General features: G+C 37.0%; 1 protein-coding gene across 5 annotated transcripts in view; it reads right to left on the reverse strand.

The window, feature by feature from the left end:
- Positions 1-13,035, reverse strand: part of FOXP2 (forkhead box P2) — a 407,653-nt gene that overhangs the window by 337,346 nt on the left and 57,272 nt on the right. For all 5 annotated transcript variants that reach the window (XM_032688023.1, XM_032688017.1, XM_032688020.1 and 2 more), the window contains exon 2: positions 6,402-6,546. The gene's annotated coding sequence lies outside the window, so the exon portion shown is untranslated. The remainder of the gene's footprint in view (positions 1-6,401; positions 6,547-13,035) is intronic.

Genomic DNA, 13,035 nt, shown 5'->3' on the forward strand with positions numbered 1-13,035 from the left:
TAGAAGTACATCCTTCACTAACATATGGCTGGGGATTGCTCATATGAGTGCGCGGTTTCATCTGGAGCCCATCTCCCCCATATTCAACATTGCCATCAGAAACAAAACCTAAGAGATTAAGACCTCTTGGGAGAAGGTTGATGACCTTGCTTTTGCTCTTAATAATTGTCTCAGAAATCATCTATCTATCTTGCAAAAATACAGGTATAAGATTCACCCTGAGAATCAAAATACCATTTAACTGCTCCACTGAAGAGCTCTTTCTCCCTAAAAGACCTGATGACAGACCATTTTTTCCCCTGGGCAAAGATACCAGCTAAAACTGTGATTCTTTCTCTGTCAGAGTAAAATTAGGGGAAGGGGGTGGAGAGAAAGGGGATCACATTTTGGTTTTATTCCACTGATGCTGCCGCCTGTCACTAAAAGATGAAGGGCTGAAATCCCATCAGTCTGGATTTGCAGATCTGAGGATGAGGAATTAGTATTTTTCTGTTTTTGCAGAAAACTCCTTGATGTATGGTTCCATTATTGAATGTTAACAGCTGCAGTTTAAATTACAAATGAGGTGCTATTAGCATAACCCTTACTTGGTTTCTATTTAAAAATACAATTTTAGCCAAAATCATGTCAATTGAGAACATACATGCTTTCATTTATTGCTACAGATAAAGGAGAGAAACAATTTTATATTTCACTATCACAAAATATGAGGTCTAGAATAGCAAAATAACAAAGAACACTTTTAAGATAGTATTGGTATCTCCTTCAACAAAAGGGACAAGACGTGAACCAACGGTCCTCAGGAATGATGGACAAAAGGCAGCCATAAACATGCAGCAGCACTGAGGGGCAAAACCCAAGGTGTCTTTTACAGTTCTTTCTCCAAAACAATTTTCTAAATAAGATTATTTAAAAAGTCCTAAATTGCATCGTGGAGTAACTTAATTAGCTTTGGTTTACACCATGTATGTTTTTATCAAAATACTCTACACAACAGATGGTTTCTGCTCCTATACTTTGCAAGTATAGTGTTTGTGTCTTGCCCTTGAAGAGATGTTTGTTTAGTGTATCTCCTACCGATGCTTTTAACACATAAAAATAGTCTGGTTTTCTGACATATACATGTATCAGCATATCAGAATTCATGAAATTGCTACTCTAAATGGCCAGGTTCCAACAGCACTGTTTGCACAGTGTTACCTTCTGTAATATCCCACAGAGCTTTAAACTGTACAAGAGTAAAGAGATCCGGGAGCCCAAGTCAACTATTGCTGAAAACAGACAGACTATTTTGGATGATTTTGGTGTTGGGACACTTATGCTGAAGTTACTGTTTGCCTGAACCAGGTCAGTCTGTTTCTCTATGCCTTATGATCTCCATGTGGAAAATACCAATCAAGATACATATGACTGAAGGTTCCTGAATTATCTGCGTACAGCAAGGGTACGGTGACCAACATACCATAAAAATGACATGGTATTTCTGCATTCATTTCTGCATAAGACCCAAGTCTTAACAGTGCTCCACAGGGGGTTAAGGTAGTACTTAATTCAGTGATGTTTCCTATATTTCTTTGAAATCCTCAGATGAAATGCAGTGTATTCTAACTATTACTATATGTCACGAATTATGCCGCAAAGGATATCACCGTGCTTTGTTAACCGTATACAAGAATCCCTTCATTACCATCCAAACGCTTCTACCTCTGAAGCATAACACTGTAGGTCTTTACCAACAGACAGTAATCCTATATAAGCATTTACTTATATGAAGAATATTTTGTTCTATCACAAATGTATGTTTCATACCATTTCCAATTCCTGAACAGCTCAATGCCAGGGAACTGGAACTGCATGCAGAAGGACACCAAACTCTATAAAAATGTCATTTTAGCAAAAGGCATATGCTTAGCTGGCATCCTCATTTAGCCTATAACCCAGCTTTCACTCCCTTATCCCACAGGAAAGAACTCTAAAATCAAAGTAATACAACTCTACCTCTCACAAAGTAGAAAATGAAGAAATTTGACAGTCAGAATGGCATAAGGTCCAATTAATCAATGCTCTCAACTAATTCAGAAATCTAATCATCCAAAATCCACTAGAGACAAGAGAGCTTACACAGGCTGAAGAAATGAAGACATGCTAGCAAAAAGTTTTCCTTCCTCTGCTGTACGTGTGTGACTTGAAACAAGATGCTTAGCACATAGTTAGTTTTAGAACACCTACCAATAAATATTTATATGTTCCAAAAATGCCTACAACAATCAGAACATCTTTTCCTTATTTGAAATTTCAGGTTGCTTACAAATTTTGAGTCAGAATAACAGTGTGATGGGAACTTGATTCACTTTCTATATGGAATAGGACTGATCCCATGTGAAATTTAATTATTAAAAACCTTCTGATGATTTAGATGCCTGTGCTATGCACAATATTTGCTCTGCTAATTTTGATACAGTCATTAATGAGTTTCTTGAACAGATAACTCTTCAGGTTTCTATACTCAAACTCATTCACTGGACCCAGATATTCTCAGTCTGTTGGATGTCCTCAGTTTGAATCTCTAACAGGGTCAGGACAAAATGTCACTCATAAAATTTACAGTTCAATAAAAATATGCAGTTATTCACTACTCCCACATCCTCTGTTTAGCAGCACCTTGGCTGAAACGTCCTTTTAATTTTTTCAGATGTGGGGTCTTTTTAGTGTTTTCTTGTGATAATGCATAAAATTCCATTCAAAACTAAACACTCTTAAAGTAGCAGAAGTATGGGAATAATACAAATCCAGTCCAAATAAAGCCAGACAAGGTTTGAAAAAATGCAAGCCTATAAAACTTGTACCAACGACATAAAGAGCCAGCTTGTCAGCTTCAGTGAAGTTCTGTGTATTTACCAGTGAAAATCTCAGCCACCAAGTACTGATGTAACAGCTAAAAGTGCATTTTTGTCTGTTATATTAGCACCAGATTTTTTCAGTCTTCTATTGCAAGCTAAAAAGTAGCAATGCAAGAATCTCACGATACATCTCTTGTATTATCTTACTAGAAACTAAGTAATGACACAGAGTTAAAACATTTGCATTTCTTAACCTAGAAACCAAATATAAGAAAATACCCAATATCTACTGATACTTCATAGAATTAAGCACAGTATTTAATGGTTACATACAATATCTAAGCAATATGGAAAATTTGCTTTTAATAAGCTTGTATGTATCACCACGAGCATAAAGAAATAATTTTTTGAAATAATTTTGTTTACTCATGTGAAAGCAGGATGTTTTTATCAATGTCAGTGGTAACATTACCGCCTCTTAAGTTTCCCATTATGTCACATGAGGTGGAATTTATCTGCCTTAATGTTTAATAGAAAAGTTAAAAGTCTAAATTTGTGCCAGTCATCTTAGGTTGCTTTTATTGTCAGTGACCAGAAACGGGCATCTCCAAAGGATGAATCATCTCATCTAAAGAAATAAAAAGAGTCTATGGGAATCCTCCCATCTATCTCTCTTCACTGACTAAAGAAGCCTATAGTGACCAGCTCAGATATACAACACCTATGTTTTTAGATGTGTACCATCAGGGGAAATTAATCCCACTCTTGACAGCCTTCTCAAAAAAGACATGGGAAAAGTAAGCAGAAAATGCAGAAAAAAAAAAATCAAAATACACTGTCCCAGAAAAACTCAAAAAACGAGACCCTTTTGTGAAAATAGCGGGGGATCTATAAATTTGAAATGCCATACAGTGTTTGATCCCCAAGCCAGGACAGGCTCAGTCATTTCTAGAAGATTAAGAATATACAGAGAATATTTTCAGAATATGCTGACAAAGTAATATGCCTCTTCTGACTATGAGTAAGCAGCAATTCTCAAAAGCTTATAATTCAGTGCAATAAGGACAGACATTCAGAAGCATGGCAAAAGACACATCTTGTAACCCATTAAAGCTTTCCTTTTAAATTTCAAGTCCTTGCTCAAAAGCAAAGAAGAGGTCACAGACCTTTTTTTAGACGATTTTTTTCCATTTTCAGAAATTATACACCCATCTCACAGAAACTTTTGCCTATAGCAAAACTGTGAACAGAAAATGTCTGCCAAAATAATCAAAGTTAAAATTCAAGAAAGCTGAGAAAGCTGACATTTGAAGAGAAAGTTCCTTTCTCCTAAGTATTGCAAAACACAAGGAAGCCCCTCAATCACACATTCATAGAAGATAAAAGGCAATGCTGTGAAGTCTCACAGTACCTTCGACCAGTTTTTACAGGTTTACATTGGCATCCTCTTGAATTATGGACTATCTCATAATACCCATTTGCAAATAACTGAAAACAGTTTATAATGCATTTTTAAGTGACTTTCTAGGTCTCAATGACCTCTGAAAAGACTTCAGGAAGACAGCTATTTCTATTGGAGATTAATAGAGCTCTCCTGCAAGGCTCTGTTCCTAGTTATGTCTTTTTTTTTCAAACACAAAATGATACTAAAAATGTATTTTCCTTGCCATGGATCAAGTGAAAAAGATACTATTTTAAACATCTAAAATCCCTATCATGTGACTGTCCACATCATGTGAATCATGGTGCTAATTCACAGCTAAAAGATATTTTCACAGACTTCAATGTGATTTTCATAGTTATAATTAAAAGTCTTGAAATATTATTTAACACATTTTAGAAAGCTCTCAAATTCTGCCATGTCTCATTTTTAGACAAAACTTAAGTAAAAGACTAAACTGAGTATCTAAATACATCAAAATATAAAAATTATTTTTAAAAATTAAATTTTAAACGTCATAAAATAAAATAGCAGGATGTTTTCTGATTTTGTTTACCTATAATTATCCCCAGAATCATAGAATAGCTAAGGTTGGAAAGGACTTCAGGAGTTCATCTAATCTAAACCCCTGATCAAGCAGGGTCAGATGCAGCAGGCTGCTTGTCCCACTGGGTTTTCAGTATCTCCATGGATGGAGATTCTACAGCCTCTTTGGGCAATCTGCTCCAGTGTTTGACCATCCTCCCGGTAAAGAAGTTTTTTACATTATTTTTCAATGGAAACAAAATTTAATTTTCTGTTTTCAGTTTGCACCCACTGCCTCTCATCCTGTCACCAAGTGGCAATGAGAAAAGTCTAGTTTTGTCTTCTTTATACCCTCCCATCAGGTATTTACTGTCAGAATGAAATGTTATTCAGTATTTTACTGTTCAGGAGAAGCAGGGATCTTGTGCCTAAATTAGTCCAGCCATTAATCATATGGTATCACCCAACCCACACATCATGCTTGGTGCTATACAAAATCAGGCTATCATCTTTAAGATTCAGAAATTATGTATGTATATATGAATTTTACAGTATCATGCCTACACTATAAATCTCTATAAGACACCTGCTTACTTGCTAGCCACTGGTGACCATTTTCTGGGTTTGGAGGCCTGATTTTTAATTTATAAAGGACAGAGAAGACTCTGCACTACCACAGTGTGAAATGCACAACAAAACAGTAGTTCCCCATTTAGATAATAAGTAAGAGTGCCTCACTCACATTTTTTCACTCTTATAAATGACAGAGCACTAAAAATATCTACAAGGTCTGAGACTATAGCTCACCAGGCAATTTAAGCTGCAGAAACTAGCACAGCTGCCAAAAGAAGTTATCATGTGCTCCCCCACACTTTTGGCTGCTAATTCCCACCCCCATCACCCTTTGTACCAGTGACAGTCCTTGGACACCCATACAGGAGAAGGCTGGGATAAACCCAGCTGAAAACAAAACCTTACAAATAATTGGCTATTTTCAGGCAGATCCATTCTCCAAATTTATGAACAGCCACATGTGCTGTGTGAGGAAGAACAACAATATGGGGAGGAGAAAAGAAGCTGGCACTGCATCTGACACAGACGTGCCAGGTTAAAATGTCCACTGAACACTTAGGCTAAAGCTTAGCAGTCAACACAAGCTATTGAGTGAGTAACACTTCATTCCCCAGGCATTACTTTCAGAATGAGCTGGACTGGCCTCTGGAGATGCCTGCTTCTCTCCTGAGGGTAAGCAAATCTAGGATGTCTGAGATTCAGCCACTTAATTTCTACCTATTTAAATTAACCCAGATCTAGATGAATAGAGAATGGTAGAAAAGCAAGTTTGTGACTCTTACAGCATTTCATTCCCATTAACAATTGCCATTTGGAAAAAAAAAATAATTGTAGCATAGCTTACCATCACACAAACATAGAAGTGGTACGTATTTTCTGTATGCTCTACAAATTTTTTCCTAAACCATATTTTACATCTATAAGCAATACTTTTCAGTGATGTGGTACTGTATTCCTCCTACAGACCATATAAATCCACAGTAGAAACAGCCATAGCCACCGTTCAGTTATAAATCACTTACATTTCTTCAGAGTCTTTGTCACTTTGCTGTGCTGTGGGAAGGGATGGTCTTTTCCTTTTTGCTCAAACTGGTGCTCCTTACAAAAGTGTCTGTCTCCTCTACGGCAAATAAGGACAAAAGGTCCTTAACTTTCACTTGAAGTTATCTAAGAATAAAAATGGAAGGGAACACAGTAAGTGCAAGGATCTGTATTGTGGTTTATAGCAAGGTATTACAACCATCTCTTTAAAATGCACTTCAGGGTCATTCTTACACACATGTACTGCACACGTAGGAAGAAATTGTACACGTCTCACATTTTTCTATGTATGAAATATGTGAAGTAGTCACTACTCCTAAAGCAGTCACCTACTTCACTTCTGAGATTCATAATAACAAGATTAAATTACTTTAAAAGAGCAAGCGTAAAATTAAAAGATAATTTTACATTATTGATTATTTATTTTGTACCACGAAGACACTGTGAACACTTATTGCTGAGGAAGCAATCACAATTTGTTGAGCACAGGTTCACTGGAAACCACCTTGGCTAGCCATTATTGATAAATATTATAATCTGAAACTTCTGTTAAACAAAACAGCTTTCTATTGCACTATGTCTTACTGCTCAGAAAGTGAGACCTGGGGTTTATGATGGGTAGCTCCATGAAAACTTAAAACTCAACACCCCATTCAAGTCAAATCTATAAACTGAATGGTAAAAATTATTGAGAAAGAAATAAAGAACAAAGTGTTAACACGTCACTTGCTATTGTATTAATCCCTATCTTGAAAAGCATGATCCAGTTTCTTGTCCAGCACAGAACACAAAGCAACAGAACTAACTAGCAAAGGTTCAGAGAAGAAAATACACATGATCAAAGGCTTAGAATGGTTTCCATATATGAGGAAGAATTCAGTATACCACCACGATCCAGACTGGAAAAGAGATGACTTAAGGAAGGGTATGATAGAAAATGACAAAAGTGGGAAGAAGAAGGAAAAGTTGCACAGACATTGCCCGTTCCCTATCCCTGGAATTCAAGATCTGCCTCATAAAAGCCAAGTCCAAAAGGAAAAGCAGGAGTTTCTTCTCCAAAAATTGGGTAGCAGAATTGTGAGCTTCTTCCCAAGGATGCTGTTGATGCAAGGAGGTTTCATGAGTCAAAAGGGAGAGTAGAGGTACCCTTGGAAGACAGTCATCACTGGATATAGAGGATGGCCTAAGTGAATCATTGGTCTGAAGCAGGATAACTTGTCCTATCTCCTTGTATATTCGTTTATGGTAGTGCTAAGTCAACAAATTTTACATCCATTCTACACTGATCTATTCACCAGTCAAGAACCAGAATTACTGCATTAGGTACACAGGGTGTCTAGTCTTAGTTGTATTTGAAGTACAGGCTGGATCCTTTTGAGCAGCAAAGTGAAATCCCATGATCCTCTGCACTTTGCTACCTCATTTGATTTTATTTTACTTTTTCAGCGGTGATGGTGTTCTGGAAATATCAATCAAATTTATTAACCATGTAGTGAAGTCTTAGTGTAAAGCATCAGTAGCCTTCCTCTCTCCAGTCCCCAGTCCCAAGGCAGCCAGGGTGGAGGGCTACAAAGCAAGGGTCTGCTTCTCAAGTTGTTCATCGGTCTCCTGGGTTTGAGTCTATAACTTCATCCATGAGTTTCACTCAGTTCAACACTTATATAAATGCAGGTCAGCATCTCCATGTCCGAAGTTTCATCTCAAAGCAAACCTTAAACATCATATACTCTGTATTTCAATATCTTCTCTTTTGCTTTAATCTCTAGGATACAGCAGTGTTTCTGATTTATTTTGGGTAAGTGCAGATCAATTAAAATTCCTTCAGGGAAGCCTTCTGAACCAGCAGAAGTGAATGACTGTCATCAGGAACAAACATTTTTTGTTGTCATGGACCAGCATGTCACTTTTGAGCAAAAACTATGTTAATTAATTCTATCCATAACTATCAAGTGCACCAAAGGAATATAACCAGTCCTTTCTGCTGTCTTGCTAGATACAGATCTTTATGTCTGTGCACCGAGTATCCCTATATGGAGACTTGTGCATTGCCACGTTATATGAAGAAGCAGCCTGTACTAGCACAAAAAAACATAACAGGACAGAAATAACTTTGTTCAGACATCAGTATGCAACCAAAGTCCCTTTTGCAAGATGCACGAATGAATACCCTAACGTTTCACTCAAAAATCAGAAATTTTCCACTACATTTACACACACACCTATTTATTAACATTCTTTTTAGACCCTACAGTGAGGAATTTGAATAACTGACACTTTTTTTGGTCATCTTGATATATTGGATCAAAGTATGTTTACTGTTCCATCTATTCCCCCCTCTGAAAAAGAAGAGGCTTCTACAACGTTTTCTGTTCTGTTGGCTTCTGCAGCTCAAATGGCTGCACAGAGGATGAAAGAAAATTCACTGTACAGCATGCTAATGATCAAAGACCTATGTACCACTGGCCTATAGCAACATTTTAGGCTATCTCTCCCTCCTACCATTTGTCCAGCTTTTCTGTTTAGAATGTTAAGGGTAGGAATATAACCCGGACAGCTCAAAAAGAATCCAAGATCTGTTTGATATCCTTCATGTCACTGTGATTCTAACTATAAATAAGAGCAAGCTGTAGCAAACAAGAATTGAATGTCTTAGAACTGATATATGAGCAAAGACAAGCTTCTTGCAAAATGGCAAAATTTAATGAAGTGGACTCCAGGTATACTACAGCAGGTAAAACACTACTGCAGGATAAACCTATTGAAAACAGTCAGACAGTAGCAATAACAATGCAGAATTATCATTGCCATTACTTAAACACTCAGAAAGAACATCATGAGAACAGGTATTAGAAGGTGGCTACCTACTGGCCATCAAATAAAAGCCATGATTTTCACTCTTTCTATATATGGTTTCAAGTTACTATTAAATAAAAGTTTACAAAATCTTCCCATGAATAACATCTTGACTCTCTCACACAAGTGCACATAAAGGGGGAAAAGTTGATATGTAATTACCTCAGTTGCAAGCACTAGGAATCAACAGTTACCCAAAAAATCGTATAAACTAAGAATTCTTTCTTTTCAACTACTTTTTATGTAACTCCATCTGAAGGTTAAATGAGAATTTATGCCTACTTTAAAAATGTATTCCATATATTCCTTAATTCAATTATACTCCTGGTGGAAATCCACTTATATCAAAGATACATGAAGAAATTTTTACATGAAGAATTTCTTAGCTTATATTTTTTGTTTCCAAAACAGTACAGTGATACAAGTAACCTGTAAGTTTAAAGACACAAATATATTCGAGAGTACACATATATTAATATGGGGTATTAAAAGCTATGCTTGTGTGCAAGCTCACACCATTTCCATAAATTACCTAAGACAGAAAGTAAAAGCTATATATTGTAATGTGATCTTATTAGCATTACAGATATGGGACTTTTTTGGCAATTCATAAATACACAGCTGCATTACAAAGCCATCCCAAATAAGCGCTGATAAAATACTTTATCTCATGACTGTCACATATTTTTACAGTACACTACAGAAAAATGCATTAAAGTATTGAGGACTATACAAGCAAGTTTCCTACTACTTTTAGGATTAATATGATATAAAATTCCATTTCTGTTCATAAACATCCTATTAATTTCACTTTCCATATCTATAACCTATTGAGTATAACTAAGCAAAAGACTGGAGAAGGATTTGGCCTGAAATCATAGAATATAAACAATCAAGGACTGGATTGGCATTTTGAGTTTGGTTTGGTTTAATATTGAATAATATTTACTCTCACATGTAATTGTATAGTTAGACTAACGTAGTATTACAATCACATGTCTTCAGAAATGTGTTTATCTAAAAGCCTTTACCCAGAAATCTTACCTCACAAAAACATAAACTTGCAAAAATAACTACTGCTTTGCTAGTAAATGCTGAAAACATTATCAAGAAAGATGTATTAAAATACAGCAACAAAAAACACAAATATATCTGCGCTAAAATCCCCTCCAGCTGATCTGTGCCATCATTGTCCTAAACTGGAAACAAGACAATAAGTAAACAAGAGATCAATCATTGAAAGCAATAAAGCTGTTATACTGCAAACGTCCCTAAATGTTGTGCTGTTAAACTGAATGAAGCTGTTTGGTTACTCTGCAATTTAAGAAATCTTATTATGCTATGATCAAAAAAGCAATACTTCAGAAAACATCAGAGTTAGCATATTTCCCTTCTCTTACATAATAAAAAGAGATAGGCAGGACAAATTATCTATCTACAGGTAAAATGGTCTTTCTACTACTAGAATACATGTATCAGCCCCATTAAGATAACCAATAATCTTCCCTATGCTTTCTATATGGATCTCCTGCAGGACCTGAAAACACACAATAAAATTTGTAATATTTTAAAATCTATTCCTCTCATCAGTTGTGTACTAAATTCTTCAAATCTTCTGGATTTGGATCAACATTAAGAGCTAGAGAAATACTCTTTTTTTTTTTCGCTTGCAGATTTATTCGAGACTTAGTTAAAATATACTAAACAGAAATACAACCTTAAACTGAATTGTAAGTGAATGGATTGGCATTAAAACAAAGGTAAGACCTGTGTCTAAATAATTCCTTGCATGGTTACCTGTCTACAATCCTAAAGTAAATGCTATATACTAGATGGATGGGAGAAGACACAGGCTAACTAACTCTACAAGGCAATCCGCCAACAAAAATATAATGCTAGATTTGGGACAAACAGATGCAATAGTTGGTAAACTGTTGTTAAACCAATATCCAAGCTTGGGAAGGTTAAAGAGATAGCGGTAAATTTGTATAGTACTTCTTGTGGAAAATATGTCTGGGAATATTTTTCTCCAACAATCTCCAGTGGGAAGAGTGCCATCTCCTTTCCCCCATATTCCTTCCAGCTCTATCTGCCCTTCTCTTTCCAGGCTGTCATTCAGCACAGGAACACACAGCAGGAGCTGAAGAAACGAATGCTGAGCAGTTTGGTGTGATTCCAGACATGCAACAACACACACAACTCAGTTCATCAGGGTTATGCAATCAACACTGACACCAACGTGACAATAGGAGGAATTCAAGTGTTTGTTTTTTTTAATTCACCTCATCGCTAACTGGTTTGGAACCCTATCACCTGAGAGAAGGTCACTCATTAATGTACTGTTAAGAGCGCTGCAGCACTCCTGTAAGACTGGCAGGGGTGTAAAAGGTTTCTGGAGAGAGAGAGAGGTGAGACATTCCATAAAACTTCATTTTGCTTTTTTTTCCCTCTATTTCTCCTTTATTTTCTCTCCCACTCTCCCTTTTGCTGAAAATGTTGTCCCCTTCCGCAGCTCTGTTAGGAACACAAAATATGCATGGAGCCAGCAGGGACAGGAGGACAAGAGGCGAGCATTCAGTGACAGCCAGGATCCCTTCTTGTCACCTTAGGCAATGCCAGAACACAGGACAGGCTTAGACTGGATGGAGTGAGGATCAGAGATGCTGAAGCCAAAGGTACAAGGGCATGAGGTTTGAAAAACAGACTATGATTGATAAAATTCTGGAGACCGTGGCAGGCCAGACAGTAAGAGCATATGTTTATTTGAGGGGGTGATTTACATTGTTATACAATAGAAGGTAGAGCCAAACTAAAAATGTGAACATATCTGGGCTTGAAGGGACTAGCCAAACTAAAAATGTGAACATATCTGGGCTTGAAGGGACTTGCTCTTGTGGACCTGCTTGCTCCCAGATGTTGTAAGTAGCATGACATCCTTGAGACATCTTTAAATTCGAAATTTCCATTCTGAATTTTGGCAGACTTGGCTGTAATTAAATGTTCATATACACTGTGGAGTTTTCTACGAGAGTTTGATTTATTTAATTGTGATTGTTACATTGTCTAGTATATATTTATTTCCCAAAGCAGTGCAAGCCAGCTTTTTGAATTACTATTAGTATTGTTTACTTCATTTCACACATACAGAGCATACAGTGGTCTGGAGGGTAAAGGTAAAATTTCCAGAGAGAATGGAGCAGCACAATGACTTTAACCACTCTACTCTGGGGCTGATGCAACCCTAACTTCTCTCACCTTCTTCAGCTCCACCTGAGACTCTCACTCCTTCCTTTGGCTGACTTTAAAACAGTCCTGCAAAACAAGCTACCAACTTTTGACCAAAACATGATCAACCCTGCTAAAGAGGAGAGTGAGGACACTTAACCTGGATAAAGTGGGACCACACAGTCATGGTGTGGCATGGCTTGCTCTGCTATGGGAAGCTCACCCTGTGCGTCTTGGGGTGTAGACTCATGAACACTTCTTCCAGTGGCAGAGGCAGCATCAGTACCACCTCACCCCTCCCAGCACTGGCCACTGAATTCTGCCAAGGCAAGTATGCATGGAGCTACATGATTAGCCCTACTGAGGAACTAATCTAGATTAAAAGTAAGTAGCAAAATGAAAGCTGCTGTCAAGCTTATGGAGTCCACTTTGCAAACCCACAAATCACTGTATGAGCATCTTCAGAGGTACAGGAGCGAAGAGAAGGAACCAAAAGATGCTTAAGCCAGTACTACTACTACTAAAGAAGCATTTACC

The sequence above is a fragment of the Chiroxiphia lanceolata genome, chromosome 5 (genome assembly GCF_009829145.1).
Source record: "Chiroxiphia lanceolata isolate bChiLan1 chromosome 5, bChiLan1.pri, whole genome shotgun sequence".
In the NCBI taxonomy this organism is placed as follows: Eukaryota; Metazoa; Chordata; class Aves; order Passeriformes; family Pipridae; genus Chiroxiphia; species Chiroxiphia lanceolata.